This window comes from Lichenostomus cassidix, chromosome 14, assembly GCF_008360975.1.
Source record: "Lichenostomus cassidix isolate B80296 chromosome 14, HeHo_3.0, whole genome shotgun sequence".
In the NCBI taxonomy this organism is placed as follows: Eukaryota; Metazoa; Chordata; class Aves; order Passeriformes; family Meliphagidae; genus Lichenostomus; species Lichenostomus cassidix.
In genome coordinates, this window is record NC_139495.1 from 15,175,912 (window position 1) to 15,190,462 (window position 14,551).

General features: G+C 50.1%; 1 protein-coding gene across 5 annotated transcripts in view; it reads left to right on the top strand.

Annotated features, from left to right (window-relative positions):
- Positions 1-7,846: 7,846 nt before the first annotated feature.
- LOC146430983 (ankyrin repeat and fibronectin type-III domain-containing protein 1-like) overlaps positions 7,847-14,551 on the top strand; it is a 244,394-nt gene continuing 237,689 nt past the window's right edge. Inside the window, exons 1-3 of one of the 5 annotated variants that reach the window (XM_085075227.1) lie at positions 8,173-8,277; positions 12,877-13,010; positions 13,655-13,747. The gene's annotated coding sequence lies outside the window, so the exon portion shown is untranslated. Of the gene's footprint in view, positions 7,974-8,131; positions 8,278-12,876; positions 13,011-13,654; positions 13,748-14,551 lie in introns of those variants that run through there. The other 4 variants (XM_085075228.1, XM_085075226.1, XM_085075231.1 and 1 more) reach the window with 4 other exon arrangements.

The window sequence follows — 14,551 nt, forward strand, 5'->3', positions numbered from 1 at the left end:
AGCCTGATGGGACTGTGTGTGGTCTTGGTTGAGGTGGTCCTGTGGTACAGAAGATTAAAATTGGTGAAAGTCCAAAAGTCCAATATGGTGCAAAGCACAAGAGGAAAAAGAGCTGGCAGTAACTGTATAAATAGATCTGCTTCAGTGCTAAGTGTAAAGGAGCAAAGACTGAGAAAGAAAAACCTCTGCATACTGCCGTATCCATGTAGAGAGATCCACAATCAGTGTCCATGGGGCCCTGCTGGCAGCAAAGAAAGTTCAATAAGCCATGGTTTTATTGATTGCTTCTCCTCCCTGTCTTTTATTATTTTCCCTATTTAGTTAATAATTAGGAGTTAGAGGAGAAGGGAATTGTCAGCTCTGAGTCTGAGGTGTGTTGACTGATGCTAGAAGAGGTTGCAGTAATATATTTAGATTTTACTGAAGCACTTGACACTCTCTCACACTCTTCAGCACAGAACTGATTAAGTCAAACTATATGTGAAAGCAGATGATGGAGAAGACTGTGTCAGGGGGAGGAAGGTATCTAAATTTCTGCAGACATCACTGCCAGATTAAGATCTGATTAATCAATTCGGATTAACATCATCTTTATCTTTGCTGCTGGTCTCAGACAAGACCTTTTAGCTCCAGGCCATCACATCATCTATTGCTCAGGTAAGAGCATTTGATGAGCTCCATCCTTGTTCCCTGTGGGCAGCAATCAAGCTCAGAATTGAGCTTGTTTTCTTTATTCAGTTTCATCTTCCTCTTCTAGAATTCAAAAATTACTGCAGGTCTCCATGTGCTGGGAACCTCATTTTCATTACTCCTGAACTTGATTTAAGACCTAAGTTGGAGTCTGTCAGGGCAGTTGAAATTCACTTACAAATTGTGCTGTCCATTTTGCATCTCTCTGAGGCCATTTAGCTGAAAATGAGTAAGAGCCTTTCATATACAGCAATTTTGATATGCCAATATGTGCATGCCATGTCTGGAAGGCCCTCTGGTTTCTACTCATATCTCACACTCTATTTCTCACTCACACATCTTCTCATCCTTGCATTCACTAGTGATATTTGTACTAAAATCACCTTCCACTTCTGATCCTTGTGTGGAAGGTCAGCGCTATTTGACAGGTCCCGCTCTCAGATTTTTAAAGAAAAATAAAATATTTTCCCCATCTGCTGTTTTTGGTGTCACTGAAATAAAAATTCCTATCTTGTATCACCACTTTAATGCCTCATCTCTGGAAAAAAGTTTTAGTGGTGTGTCGCTGTTGAGCCGCTAGCAGAGAAAAAGACCCGGATTCTCAGCATGGCATAGAAAAAAAAAAAGCTTTATTATTTTGATTCCAACTTATATACACTTTTCAGAGGTCACCCAGATTGGTCAGTCAGAAACCTCCCCCTAGGCCTGAACTGTCCAAATCTCGAGACACTGTTTTAATAACATCCAAACTTTATCTTTGTTTATAAAACACAGGAGAAAGTTCTCATGGGAAAGACCTGTACTAGCCACAGTGGTGGGCACTTGGATCATCTAGGAAGGGTCTTTGTTTCCATAGCATATCATCTGCCCAAAGCAGGAGCTTTCCACCTGTTGAGCAGTTCCACACTCTGTTAACATTTCCACCGAGTGCACAGAGAGACACTCAGCCATCAGCAGAGGTGGTTATTGGTTCCTAGCAGGGTGCCAGGTCAGCCTGCAGAGGAAAAAGTTGCTTCAGTTATACTCTGTGCTTTGAAGCAAGGACTGATTATGAGGCATCAGATGTGGTGTGCCTCAATCAGCAGCTATGGCTTTTACAAATCAACTTTTTTAAGTGGGGCCAGCCACGGAGACCCTCTTCCATAGCCTCCTAATTTCCCCAGGCACTTTGGTCATGCCCAGCACCCTGGAACAACAGAGCTACTTTGAAGAGGTTTTGTTTCCATCATAACAAATCAAATATCTCATTACAGAAGGCATCACAGGATTTGTATCACATCTGTCTGTGAAAATGCAAGGTGAATTCCCTGCAAATTGGGCATTTATCTTGATTAGGGCTGAACCCAACTGGCCTGAATAAGGAAAGGTCTGGTCCAGCTCCTGTGAGGTGAGCGCAGGCATCAATGCAGAACTGCTGGTGGGGTGGCTGAATAGGTCTCAAAGACCCTGATGCCCCCAGGACTTCCTCCTGTACTTTATCATAGAATCACAGGATGATTTAGTCTGAAAGAGACCTTAAATTTCATCTTGTCCCAACCCACCTTGCTATGGGCAGGAATGCTACTCACCAGATCAGGTACCAGGAAAGTGTTTTACCGCCTTTGTTTTCAGTTTGTATCTCTAAGTTGAGTTGACAAAGTAGGTCTGTAGTTCCCTTACAACAGGGGTTGAGTGTCCATGGCCTCCATTCAGATTCAAAAGCTCCAGAGAAGGGGCTAATTGTGACTGTAATGAGGCAGTCTATCGGGGATGATGTTCCCCTGACAATGAAATCACCTGGGAAAAGGCTGTGCTCTCCTGCAAGCTGGAGCAGGGTGTGGACAGAGTGCCTGAGAGGTACTAGAAGCTGGGAATAAAGAATTTTCTTGTGTCAGGTGAAGTAAGCTTTAGCAGGAGCCGAAGCCAAAAGGGAACTGACCAATGCCGTGGCGCTTTTCCCGAAGGAGGACAGATGAATTGAGGGTTGCTTTCAGGTGCCTGTGATTCTCCCCAGGGGCTCCCTCTCCCTGCCAGGCACAGGAGGTATCAGTGGTGTGCTCACAAATTTGTTGCAGGGGCTGTGGTTGGGGTCTGTTTGGTCAAACGTGTCTGTGTATTCTAAATCTCACTGGATGAGGAGTTAAGCAGGAGGACCTCAAGGTGAAGTGGGAGTCCAGAAAGGGGGGATTAAGCCCCTTTGTGTGGCCGGGGGCAGGAGTGAACTCAGGGAGCAAATGGCTTGGACATAACCTGAGAGTCTGTGGCCTGGCAAGAAACACAGAGCTCAGGATCAAAGAACTGCCTTGACCTGGTTGTGTTGAAGATTGAAGAGGATTCAGCAGCTCTCATTCCTTTTGTTTCACTTCTTCTGAGGCAGGAATCTCCCAAACCACTATAAAGACTGCCTGCTTTCTTGGAGCAGGCTCTCCCCCTGGCTGCTGCTGGCATCAGAGCCCTCCATCCCCACCAGATGTGGGGATGCACCAGATGTGCCAGACCTCTTTGGAAGGGGGACCAAGGGCGACATGAGAACCCTGAGCTCCTGCTGCTCACAGAGGGATGATCCCATAGCCCTGTGAGCCCTCCTGGGCCAGATCTGTGGCCCTTCAAATCCAAGGCATTGCAGCCTGCTGGGAAAGGAACAAAAGCCCTTCTGCTGCCTGGGGAGGAGAGACACCATGCTGAGTTTATGCTGTATCTGTGCTGCAGGTCACGAGACCCCTCTGTGGCTAGCACAGGTCTTTCCCACGAGAACTTCTTCTGTGTTTTATAAACAAAGATAAAGTTTGGATGTTGTTAGAACAGTGTCTCGAGATTTGGGCAGTTCAGGCCTGGCCAATCAGGCCTAGGGGGAGGTTTCTGACTGACCAATCTGGGTGACCTCTGAAAAGTCTATATAGGTTGGATTCAAAACAATAAATCGCTTTTTCTATGCTACGCTGAGAATCTGGGTTTTTCTTCTCTGCTAGCGGCTCAACAGCGACACCCCTCAACACTCTTGAGCTGTCAGATAGCATTTTTAATCAACCCAAACTTGACTTTGTAGAAATTGTTGTTAATTATGCTCTCCAACCAGAAAGCAAAGGGCTTTGATCACTGCTTCTCAAAGCAAGTATGATCCAATGCTGCATCTTGTGTCAGCTCATTAGGAGCTGCCTTCGTTATGAACCCTGCTTGTTAGCTGTGTCTGAAGTTCTGGAACTGGAAGCCTGCGAAGTAAGAGAGGAGTTAGACAAGGTTTTGTAGCTGGGTGTCAAACCACAGACAGCATAAACATAAACATGGTTTATGCTTTATAGACATATATATGTAAACATAGTTTGTTGGAAGGGGGCTTATAGGGAAGGTGCAGTCGCTGATGAGCAGAAGATAAGGCCCAGCAAGTGTCCAGAAGTGGAGCAGGTGTGTTAAATATGATGATTTGTCATTGTCTCATCTATAACCCTCGGCCAGGGGTACCAATACCATATTTGAAGCAGGATAGATAAACAGGAGTGCACATGCACCAGGTCCTTTGGAGCTGAACTGCCAGGGAAGGATTTGGCCTCAGGATGCAGTGCCAGTGTTGATGTTGGTGTTGTCAGCCTTGCTCACCACACAGACAGGGACTTTAAAGCACAGCTGGTGTCTTGACTCTGAAAAAGCAACTCACTCAGGAAGACTTGACCATGAGGCTGCCCTGCCATCATGGAATCATTGCTCTTCATAAGCTTACAGAGGACTGGAAAGTGAGAGATGTTCAGTGTTAATTATAGTTCATTTTTCTGGTAACCCACTGTTCCACAGCAGATTTAGAGATGCCTGGAGGGAGGTTAAGAGCCACTTTTTCCAACTGTCTGCAGAAACAATCTAAAATAGGAATAGTGTGATTGGGGAGTGTTATGGAGGCTTGTAAAATTGAGACAAATAATACATTCAAAGAAGATTTATTTTATACACCAGTTAAACCAGATTAACTGGTTTTATTAATCAATTCAATAAATTAAGCCCATTAAGCTCCATCAGCATTTGAATACAGATTCATGATGACCAGTGGAATTGGTGCTACACCTTTGACCTCAGAATTCTTAAGGCTTAGAAGGGTAACCAGAAAGAGCTGGGTTACCCTGAAGAGGTGAGGGTTCTCAGCCTCATGGGGTTCCCTGAGTCAATGGAAGAATCCCAATTGCAGACCTGCTTGCTGCTCCAAGGGGGGTTGACTCAACTGACCCCCCAATATCCATACCCCAATCAGCTCTGATCTGTGGTGGGATATGGTCACGTGAGCCCTCACTGGCTGGGGTCTGATGTGCCCCCACAGCCACCACACAGATGTGGTGAGGTTTGGACTGCACAGGAGAAGGGAAGTGAAGCCAGCCATGACTGGCCAGACTGGGGGCAGTGGCAATCACTGACTGGAGGATGAAGAATGCTCATGACACCCATGACAGGCCTTTGCAGCAGCCTTATCTCTCTGCTAAGGCAGAGTGGTGAATTACAGAATCACAGAATGGTTTGGATGGGAAGGGACCTTAAAGTCCATCCCATTCCATACCCTGCCATGGAGGGACACCTTCCGCTATCCCAGGCTGCTCCAAGCCCCATGCAACCTGGCTTGGAACACTTCCAGGGATCCAGGGGCAGCCACAGCTTCTCTGGGCAACCTGTGCCAGGGTCTCACCATGCTCACAGGGAAGAATTTCTTCCCAATATCCCATCCAACCCTGTCGTCTATCAGTGGGAAGCCATTCCCCCTTGTCCTGTCCCTCCATGCCCTGGTCCAAAGTCCCTCTCCAGCTCTCTTGGAGCCCTTTTAGGCACTGGAATGTGCTCTGAGGTCTCCTGGAACCTGGTCTTCTCAAGGCTGAACAACCCAGCTCTCAGCTTGGCTTTGTAGGTGAGATCCTCCAGCCCTCCGAGCATCTTTGTGGTCCTATTGAGCAGTAGTATTTCAGGTAATCTAAAATCAATTAAGCTGAAAACCCATCAGCATTCCTTGTTTCCTTTCACTTGTCTTGAGACCTGTGCATTGCTTGGTTTTCAGGAAATCCCCATTCTGACCCTCCAGACTGGGCAGCTGGAGGTGCCCTGTACCATTCTTCTCATGGTCTCCTCCTCCCCATGGTGTACAGCATCAGGAGTGCCTGGGGCAGAGTCTGTGGAGAGGAGCAGCACCTTCACTTTGCTCTGCTCTAGGGGGGTAGAGTATTCCCCAAGGGCTGTGACATTCTCCCAGAAAAGCCTTTCAGCCCCCTTCTCTTTACACCCTGCTACCATTAATTGCTGTGTGGGTCAGCACCTGCACTCTGTGCACTCTGTGCAGTCTGGAGGCTCAGGCTCTCCAGAGCAGCTGCTCAGCCTGAGCCCCTGTGTTCCACCCCACCAGCTCTCTCTTGGTGCTGATGCTTTGCACCAAGGGTGCTCTTGGCTGAGAGGGAAAGCATTTTTCCTTCCTTATCCAGAGCATGCCTCAAGCATTTTGGCTTGGGATCCCAGCGTATACCACAGGTCCTCTGCCAGACACAGGCCTTTTGTGAAGTTTTTTCTGTTTAATCATATGAAGAAAAATGCATTTGCTATTCTCAGCAGATCATTTCACTGCACTGTCTCTTTCTTCATCCTAGAGTATATTTTCTCCAAATTAAATCACGTGTTTTACTTTGTGTGCTTGTGTTTTGCCCAATGTGAGGTGAGAGGGTGATGCTGTTTCAGAGACAGACTGATGAGGCCCAGCTATTCCCAGTACAAAGCTTAATGTTAACACAGAGTTTCACAGATGCTCCTTGGGCTGCCCATCAGCACATTTATCTCCACTGGTAAATCCCAGAAGCCTTAACCTCCAAATCTTGCTAATGAGAGGCAGTCACATAAAGCTAGGGCTGGCAGCAGAGATTGCTGATACACATCACCACTTGTGTGAGTGTTCTTAGAATTTTTAAACTGGAATTAAATGCTCTGTGGCTCTGCAGCACGGCAGGTGGACGTGCACAAAATACCAACGGGAAGAACATGGAAATTCAGGCAGTTCCCTTCCTGAATTTAACAGAGGTGTATATAGTGTGTTCTAGACTTAACATTGTTTTGTTTTGTCCAGGGAGGCGCTGTGTCCATACCCTCCCATGGTTGCCAGCCCACCCTGCAGTGCCCATGCAGCTGGACATCATTGAGAAAACCCCATCGAGACTCAGCAAATGGAGAAAGCCAATTTTTGGGCTGTCTGATGAATCTGCACAAAGAGACTCTGACCCGGCTTCACTATGCATCTCTGTGCACAGGTTAGGGGCAGCACAGCAGGAAGAGAGAGCAACCTGCAGCTCTCTGTTGTTCGGCTGGAGGGAAATGGTGGTGTCAGGGGTTTCTCATTGGGGCAGGTGACAGAACTGATGCCCATGACACTGGTACATAGAGATGTGCAGCCCCAGCGCACAGGGGGTGCACAAAAGCACTTGCCCAAACCATCAGAGCTGTCTGCCCTCCCCGTGCCTCAGTGCATGTGAGTGGTGTGGTAAGGCTGGGCTCTGTCTGTAGGGGCTGGGAGCTGCAGGTGGGTTGGGGCTGCAGGGACAGGGGGCTGTATGTGGGTTAGGGCTGCAGGTGGCAGCCCCCAGGTAGGTGGCAGAGGGGCTGGGGGCTGCAGGCTCCAGCTGGGAAGCATTGCCAGCTCCAGCTGCATCACCAGTTGGAGGTGATGCAGGGCAAGCAGTGGAGAGGAAATGAAATGATGAGTAGGGATGGAGGGAACACAGGGAGGAGGAGTAGCTCTCAAAGGCGAGTTTGTAATGATGGCAAAGCAGTGTGACTCCCTGATTCTCTGGCTTCTCTTAGAAGCAGGAATTCCCAAGCCATCAAAATTGCATCAAAAGGGGTCTGGCTCCCCGCTTTGATGCAAAGGGACCTCACACGTGAGCTTGCGGAGCAATGTGCGTCCTGCCTGCAGCCCACAGCATCCTGCCTCTTTCTGTTCACCAGCACTGTGGGTTTGCACGATTTAAAATTAACATCTAGTCTGGGACAGCGTTTCACTTTCTCCAGGCATTCTGGTCTAGCAGATGTCTCCAGACTCTGAGGTTAGAACCACTTAAGCACTAAGAAAAGCCACGGGACGATTTCCAGCGGGAAGGGCGGGCGGGGTCTGGAGGGGCTGCCCCCGTGCCCAGCGGGCTTCGGAGCAGCTCCGAGAACTTCCCTTGCCCTCCGGCAGGCTCGGGGGGCTTTGCCGCTTCCTACTCGTTCCCAGCGCCTTAAACAGCTATTTAAACCCTGATTTGTTAAACTCGGGAACGAACTGCAACGGAGCAGAAAGTTCTCGACCCGGCTGAGCCACGGTAAGCGCCGCTGTCCCCCGTCGAGCAGAATCTCCGGCTCCCCGAGGCTGCACTCCCGAGCCCGTCGTGCTCCCGGCTCAGGCGGCTTCATCCCGTCCCCCGCGGCCGCCGAGCATCCCGGGGCGGGGCAGGCTGGGCTGGGCTGTGCGGCGGGCGGGGGTGGCTCCGGGGCCGCCCCCACCGCCCGCTTCCTCCCCCTAGCCCCGGAGGGAGCCCATTGCCCTCCCTGGCGGCAGTAGCGGGGCCGCATCCCGGGTGTGCGGTCCGGCTGCGCCGCGGGACGGCCCGAGGGACGGCGGAGCAAGTGAGCGGGCTTCTCCCCTTTCTTCCCTTTTCTCTTCCCTTTGCCCCTCCTCTCCTCCCTTCCTCGGAGGTCCCCCCGCCTCGCCCGTGACTGTCGGGAGCGCAGGGCTCTGCTGTAGGAGCCCGGGAGTTGCAAAACATCTCCTGGCTTTGCAGCACGTTTTAATTTTTTTTTCCTTTCCCTTTTCCCTCTTGGAAATGCACTTGGAGTAGCTAATTGGGTAGGAAAACACGAACTGCAGGGGTGGGATTACTTCATGCTCTTGCAATGCTGTTTTGCTGTTCGATTTCAGTCCTTTCGCGTGAATAGAGCCTGCCTGGCGGTGCTGCCCTGGAGCGCGGTGGGGCCGGGCTGCTCTGCCGCCAGTGCCTGTTTTCCTTAGCAGGTTTTCATTTTTAAGGACGATTTCGCTGTCTCTGTTGCTGCCATGGTTTCGGAGGAGATTTGCTCTTTTGAACAGCGGGTCCCGCAGTAATCCCGGTCCATGCTGTGTGCCCAGAGGCTTCCTCATCTGGCAGGTTCATTCCATCACTAGGGCTTTTTTTCCTTTAGTTTTGAGATTTCCGTAGAAAATGTGACCTCCAGGGAGGTGGTGATGCCGGCAGCGGTCTGTTTGCTTTCCAGCCTACTGGCTGGTGTCCTGGCTTCTGCAGCCAGGGATTGTCACTGTGTAGAGCAGCTCTGATTTTCCTCGTCTGTTGCTGAAAGCTGGATTTCCTCAGGTTTGCCTGAGAGTGGGCGAACAGGGGAATTTCTCATGCAGGTGGGACTGAAGGTTAGCCAGCCAAAACAGTAGAAGTTGCTCCCCTGAGAATATGGTATGTGCACAAGTGCTCCTTGAACAGTTTATTCTTGAAGAGGAGCAACAAATTATGTGTATTTTATAGAAATAAATACTGAGGAGGTGAGTGCTGGGCATTGATTCTTTAGGCCTGGAGTCAGCAGGATGCTTCAAAGTGGGAATTAGTAACCTGGAGCTGGTCCTTGGGTTGGCTGCATGCATGTTTACACCACTGGAAAATGTGCAAGTGAAGGACCAATTTGTGTTTGTCTCATGTTCAGCTTTCCTGTCTATTCCCCTCCAAAAGGGGATGATGCAGTGCGGTGCTCAGGAACTCACTTCTCCCTGTTATTTTTCCCCTAGGGGTACTGTTTTTGCTCTCAACTAACAACTCCAGCAGTAAAATAAAGAGGGGCTGATTTGTCTTCCTTCTTTATCGTACATATTTTATCTGTTAAACAGTAACCCCAAAAATAATTAAAGCCAGGGAAATTTGCTTTGTACTTCTTAAGGCTGGGCTTCCCTCAGTGGTATCATGCTCTGGGGTGTGGTTGTTCTGTTTGATTTCCCTGACTTAATTTTACTGGGGCACTGAGAACTCCCTTGTGGTCCCTGGAAGTTGTCCTGCATTTTGAGTTCAGAACTTGCTGAATAACTGTTTTTCTTCCCTAAAAGGTAAATGGGAACTTTCCTATTCCAGCTTATCCCTGGGTACCTGAAAGTTGACTTTTTCAGCTTGTACCTCACCAAAGCTGGGCTTCATTGATAAGTCTTATTTTAAAGCAACTAGTCTCATTTAAAGTTATGAAAGGTTAATATTTCTCATAACAGTTAGATGAATTACTTGGCTTAATCAAGACCTTCCTGGTCCCCTTTGCTAAGTGAAAATCCACATCTATTTTTACACTGGCAACTGTTCAAATGCTTCCCAGCCCCAGGGAATCTACAGCCTATTCCTGTTTGCACCCTGGAGCTGTGTCAGTCTCAGATGATCTTCCCCAGTGCGGGGAGGGGGGTTGAAGGTGTAGGGAAGGTAAATGCTCTTGGTGAGTTGCTCCACAAAGAGCCAGAGCCCTGCAGGGAAAGTGATGTCACCTTGGTGTCTCTTCCTGGAGAACAGCCTCTTAGGGGTAAGGCCTCTCCATCCTTGCACAGTGCCAGGAGCTATCATAACATTCTCCAGTGACACCTGCTGTGATGTTCATGGGGAACTTGGGGTATTCAGCTGGGAGAGAACTTGGTGACAATGTCATGTGTGTTCCTCCAGAATGATTAAAAGAGTGATCAGAGAGGGGTGAGATGTTGTCCCCAGCATGGCAGTCATTATGGCAATGGGAATGTCAGTTCTTATCCCTTTACCTCCAGCAAGCCATAACTCGAGAGCAAACACTCTTCTTGTTAGCTCTAAGGATTTAATTTTTTAAGAGGGCAAGTGATCACCATTTGCAGAGAGCTCAGCTGTGGTACTTCCTGTCCTTGTCCTCCACGTGCAACATTGCTGGTGTTGGGAAGTGCAGGGGAACTGTGCAGGGCTGGGGCAGAGGCCATGCATCTGGAACCACCAGCGGAGTGGCTGGGGAATCCCAGGCAGTGTCTGGAGGCAGAGCTGCAGAGAATGTCACTTGTGGCAGGCAGCTGAGCCAAAGTGGAGCCAAGAGCCCTGTCTGTCCTGGCTCGTGGCAGTGGGAGCTGGTGAGGACATGGGGACACCCTTTGGGTAGTGCTGGCAGGGCCTAGCTGCTGTCAGGTGCAGCAGTGCTGGGGCATGGCTGCAACCACTGCCTGTGGGGCTGTGGCTGTTCCCAAAGGAGAAATGTGTGTTGGCATCTCCCCCAGCCCCAGGATGGCAGCAAGGGCTGGAGCTGTGCTCAGCTTGGGGTGGAGTTCCTGCTCCTTGCAGCCTGCATCCTCTCCAGGCTGGTCTTGCCCTTCCCTTCCAGCTTGCTTCAAGTTTTTCCCAGCTCTAAAGTTGAGATATTAAATGACATCTCTGTGGTGAGTTGTGGCAGGTAAGGGATGCTGTGTCCTGCTGAGGCTCTGTGAAATGCCACAGCCTGTTAGCTGCAGCCCTAAGGCAAGAAGGGATGAGTGCCAATCCCTGTGACTTCTGGCCCTGGGCAGCCCCATGATCATGTCACTGCTTTCCTGTATTCTGTGCCTGTCTGCTCAGCAAATGCTGCAGGAGCCTTTCACTTACCTGTGAGACACTTTACATGTGTCTCATTGGGCAAGAATGAGAGCATGTGGACCAAATCCTGCTTTAGTTGGCACTGCTTGGTTTTTTTTTGGGATGCAAAACGGTTTGAGGAAAGGCCACAGAGCTGGAGGATGGCCACAGAGCTGGGGGACAGTAGTGCCATTTCAGTGGCACTGAATTGTCGTGGGCAGAGTTACAGGGTGGGCTGGATGCTGTTGCTCGAGTGGAACCAGTTACTATGATCTCTGCTCCCCTTCAGCTGCTGGGTGGGAGAGGGTCCTGTGTGGCTGGGGGCCTCAGGCTCCCTTGCTCCTCCTCTCTCTTCCACAAGGAAGTGCTGGCAGTGTGACTGGGAGTTCTGGTGCTGTCCAAGTGTTTTCACACTTTGCAAGTGCACCCATGCTTTACTCAGCCATATGTTGTCCCTAAGGACAAGGGACAGGATGCTGCTGGCTGGGATCACCTCAGGGGTGACCTTGCTCCAGGATGATACCCAAAGGAAATGTGGTGCAAGAGCACAGGTCCATCCTCTTTTATCTTGGAGTGAGTGTCCTCTCTGCCACGACCCCCTGCACAAGCATGGCAGCTTGTACCACCAGAAGTCTGCATGGGTCCCCTTTGGAGCAGTGGCTGATGTTTGGTGGCACCAGCTGTAGGCATGGCCCCATCAGACTGTAGTGGCAATGCCGAGTCACCACTGGTGCTGGCAGCCCTGGGCAGGCACGGCTGGCACAGCTGGCTCTAGGTGGAGTGTTTGCATTGGAGAGCCCAGGCTTTCAGCAGCTTTAATAGGAAGTTACTTTCTGTGATAAATTGATGGCTTCATTTTTTGACCTTTCAAAGCTTTTTGTGCATTAGGTACATGTAGGAAATGTAATTTTCCATGCTGAGAAACCAGCTCTGAAGCAGAATGACTGATGTGATCTTTTTTTGGCTGTCTGGCAGACCAAATTTAGTGTGAAACAAGGCTCGGGTCCCAGGCTGAGCTCCTCTGCCTCAGAGATTCGGTGTCTGCATGACAGGGAGTTGAAAACTGGAACAGGGAGAATTCGGTAGAATTGTTTTCTCTTGATGGCTGTGAAGCTCCTGGAGAGACACCTAGGCACAAGGGCTTCTAGACTTATAAAAGGATTTCAGTGACTGAAAAGTAGCTTGAGGAGAAAACAGAAATGCTAAAATGAGGGAGGCTGAGGACTGCTTAGTCCTGAGCCCCTTGGTCTGCAGGGCTCCTGTGATGCTGTTCCCACTGGCAGTGGCAATTGGGGTCTGGTCCTGCTGTGCTGAGCAGAGTTCTGGCAGCTCCAGTGTTGCTCTGTGTGCATCGAGGCAGCTGCCTCTGAGCTGTCATCTCTTCCCTTGCTGTTCCTTCAGCTTCCTGGGGATGTAGTGCTGTGCTGTCTCTGTTCTGGGTGCTTTGGGGTAAGCAATTATAAGCCTTCTTCCAAAGAGAGGCAGAAACCTGCCTGTCCTAAGGACCTGTCTCTGCTGTCCCCACAGCTTCCATGGGTTACAGAGCAGCCAGATGAATGTTCCTGCAAGTCACTGTGGTGCCAGTGCCCAGCCTAGTTCTGGGGATGTGTAACCAGTCTAACATCCAGTTTTGGTCTGTGTTTATTTACAGGAGGTACCTGGAGATGTCTCTTCAAGGTCCTCTGTGCTTGTCTGTAGCAGACTTGGCTGGCAGAGTGTGACTTCCTCTCGGAGCATCCAAAGTGATGCTGTGAGAGCTCCCTATACACAGTGAGCCTGCAAGTGGTAAGAGTCTGGCAGGGCAGCTGTCTCACTTTTAATGTTTCATAGAGTGCTAAGAATGCACGACTTGGGTAACAAAGCCCATAAGTCCCTGGGATGTAGTTCTGCTTTCAGCTGAAATGCACCCCCCTTCCGTATATTGCCGTGCCGGTTCAATAGGAAGAGTGCAGTTCCCCTCTGGCTGTGCTCAGGCTTCTTAGGTCAGACCTCTCTGCGACTTGGCTGCACAAACATCCCTTTCTAACTAACTGGACTCATCATTTTCTTAAATGCATTTAACCTGTGTACGAGCCTTGGCTGGGGACCTTGAGGCACATGGCCACAAACCCCCATCACCTCACAGAAGATGCAGGCAGCACTCCTAGTGCAGCCCTGCAAGGCCAGGTGGGTTGAGCTGTTGAGCTCCAGACAAGCCTGTAGGGACAACAATCAGCATCTCCTCCTTTTCCGGGTTTTTCCTTATCTGTGAGATGAGGAGAAGTGATTTCCCAGCCCTCCTCAAGAGCAGAGCTGTAGGATCTTGTTAATTAGCGATTAGCAGGTGCTGGGAGGCTTTTGGCTGCAGGGCAGGGGGAAAGGCAGGTTGGGGGATGGGGGCGTCATGAGCTAGCACTATCTTGAGGTTGTTTTGTCCGTGCTGTTGCAAGTGTAGGGGAAACTTCGGCTTGGCCTTGAAGCGAGAGCTGTGTAGTGACTGTGGCAGAGCACAGCCCCGTGAGCAGGTGACTCGATGACAGCAGGTGCGTTAAATCAGGCCCTGACGAGGTGATTCTGCGTGGGGAGTGTTTAAATCCTCCCCGTGCCACAGCTGGCTTCCCAATCTGCCTCCTGCTGCATGCTGGGATTCCAGCCCCTCTCCCCGCTGAGCAGCAGGATCCTTGTCCCATCCCTTAGAGTGTCAGTCAGAGGGTCTTCCCTCTGCTTTGTCCCTGAAACCTGACAGATCTGAGCTTCTCTTGCTCAGGCATGAGGAGAGATGCTCTTGCTGGGGCAGCTTGCTTTGAAACTGGTACATGCTGAACGTCCCTGGGGTGCCTGTAAGTACACTAATCCTCCCCAAGGGAAAAGGAAAATATCACTAAGAAAGATGGCTCTTCATTAAAGTAATTGGGAAGGATCCTTGGCCGTGTGCTGGTGCCTGGTGTCGGAGATCAGACTGACTCAAGGGCAGGTGGTAGCTCTGTTTGGTGGCTGATGCCTTATAAGAGGGGACGTGTGAGAGCTTTAGGGAGCTGCTGGTCACCTGCACAGGGTGTTTCTTGAGGTTTATAACTGCGGTGTGAAAGGTGTCCCACCTCTGTGGGCCCTCACAGTGAATCTGGATGCCCAGAGTTGCTTTCTTCATTCACAAAGAAGAGATGAGATGTGGGTTTGTGATGGAGGAGGAGCAAACCTGCTGTGCAGGTCTGGCAGGGATCTGGAACGGCTGGGATGTACCAGCTTGTCGTGGTGCTTGCTTTGAAGAGGCAGGGAAGGGGAGGCTGCCCCACACGCCGGTCCTGCACCTCGGGTTATTGTTCCTGGCTGTGGGATGATGTTTCTCC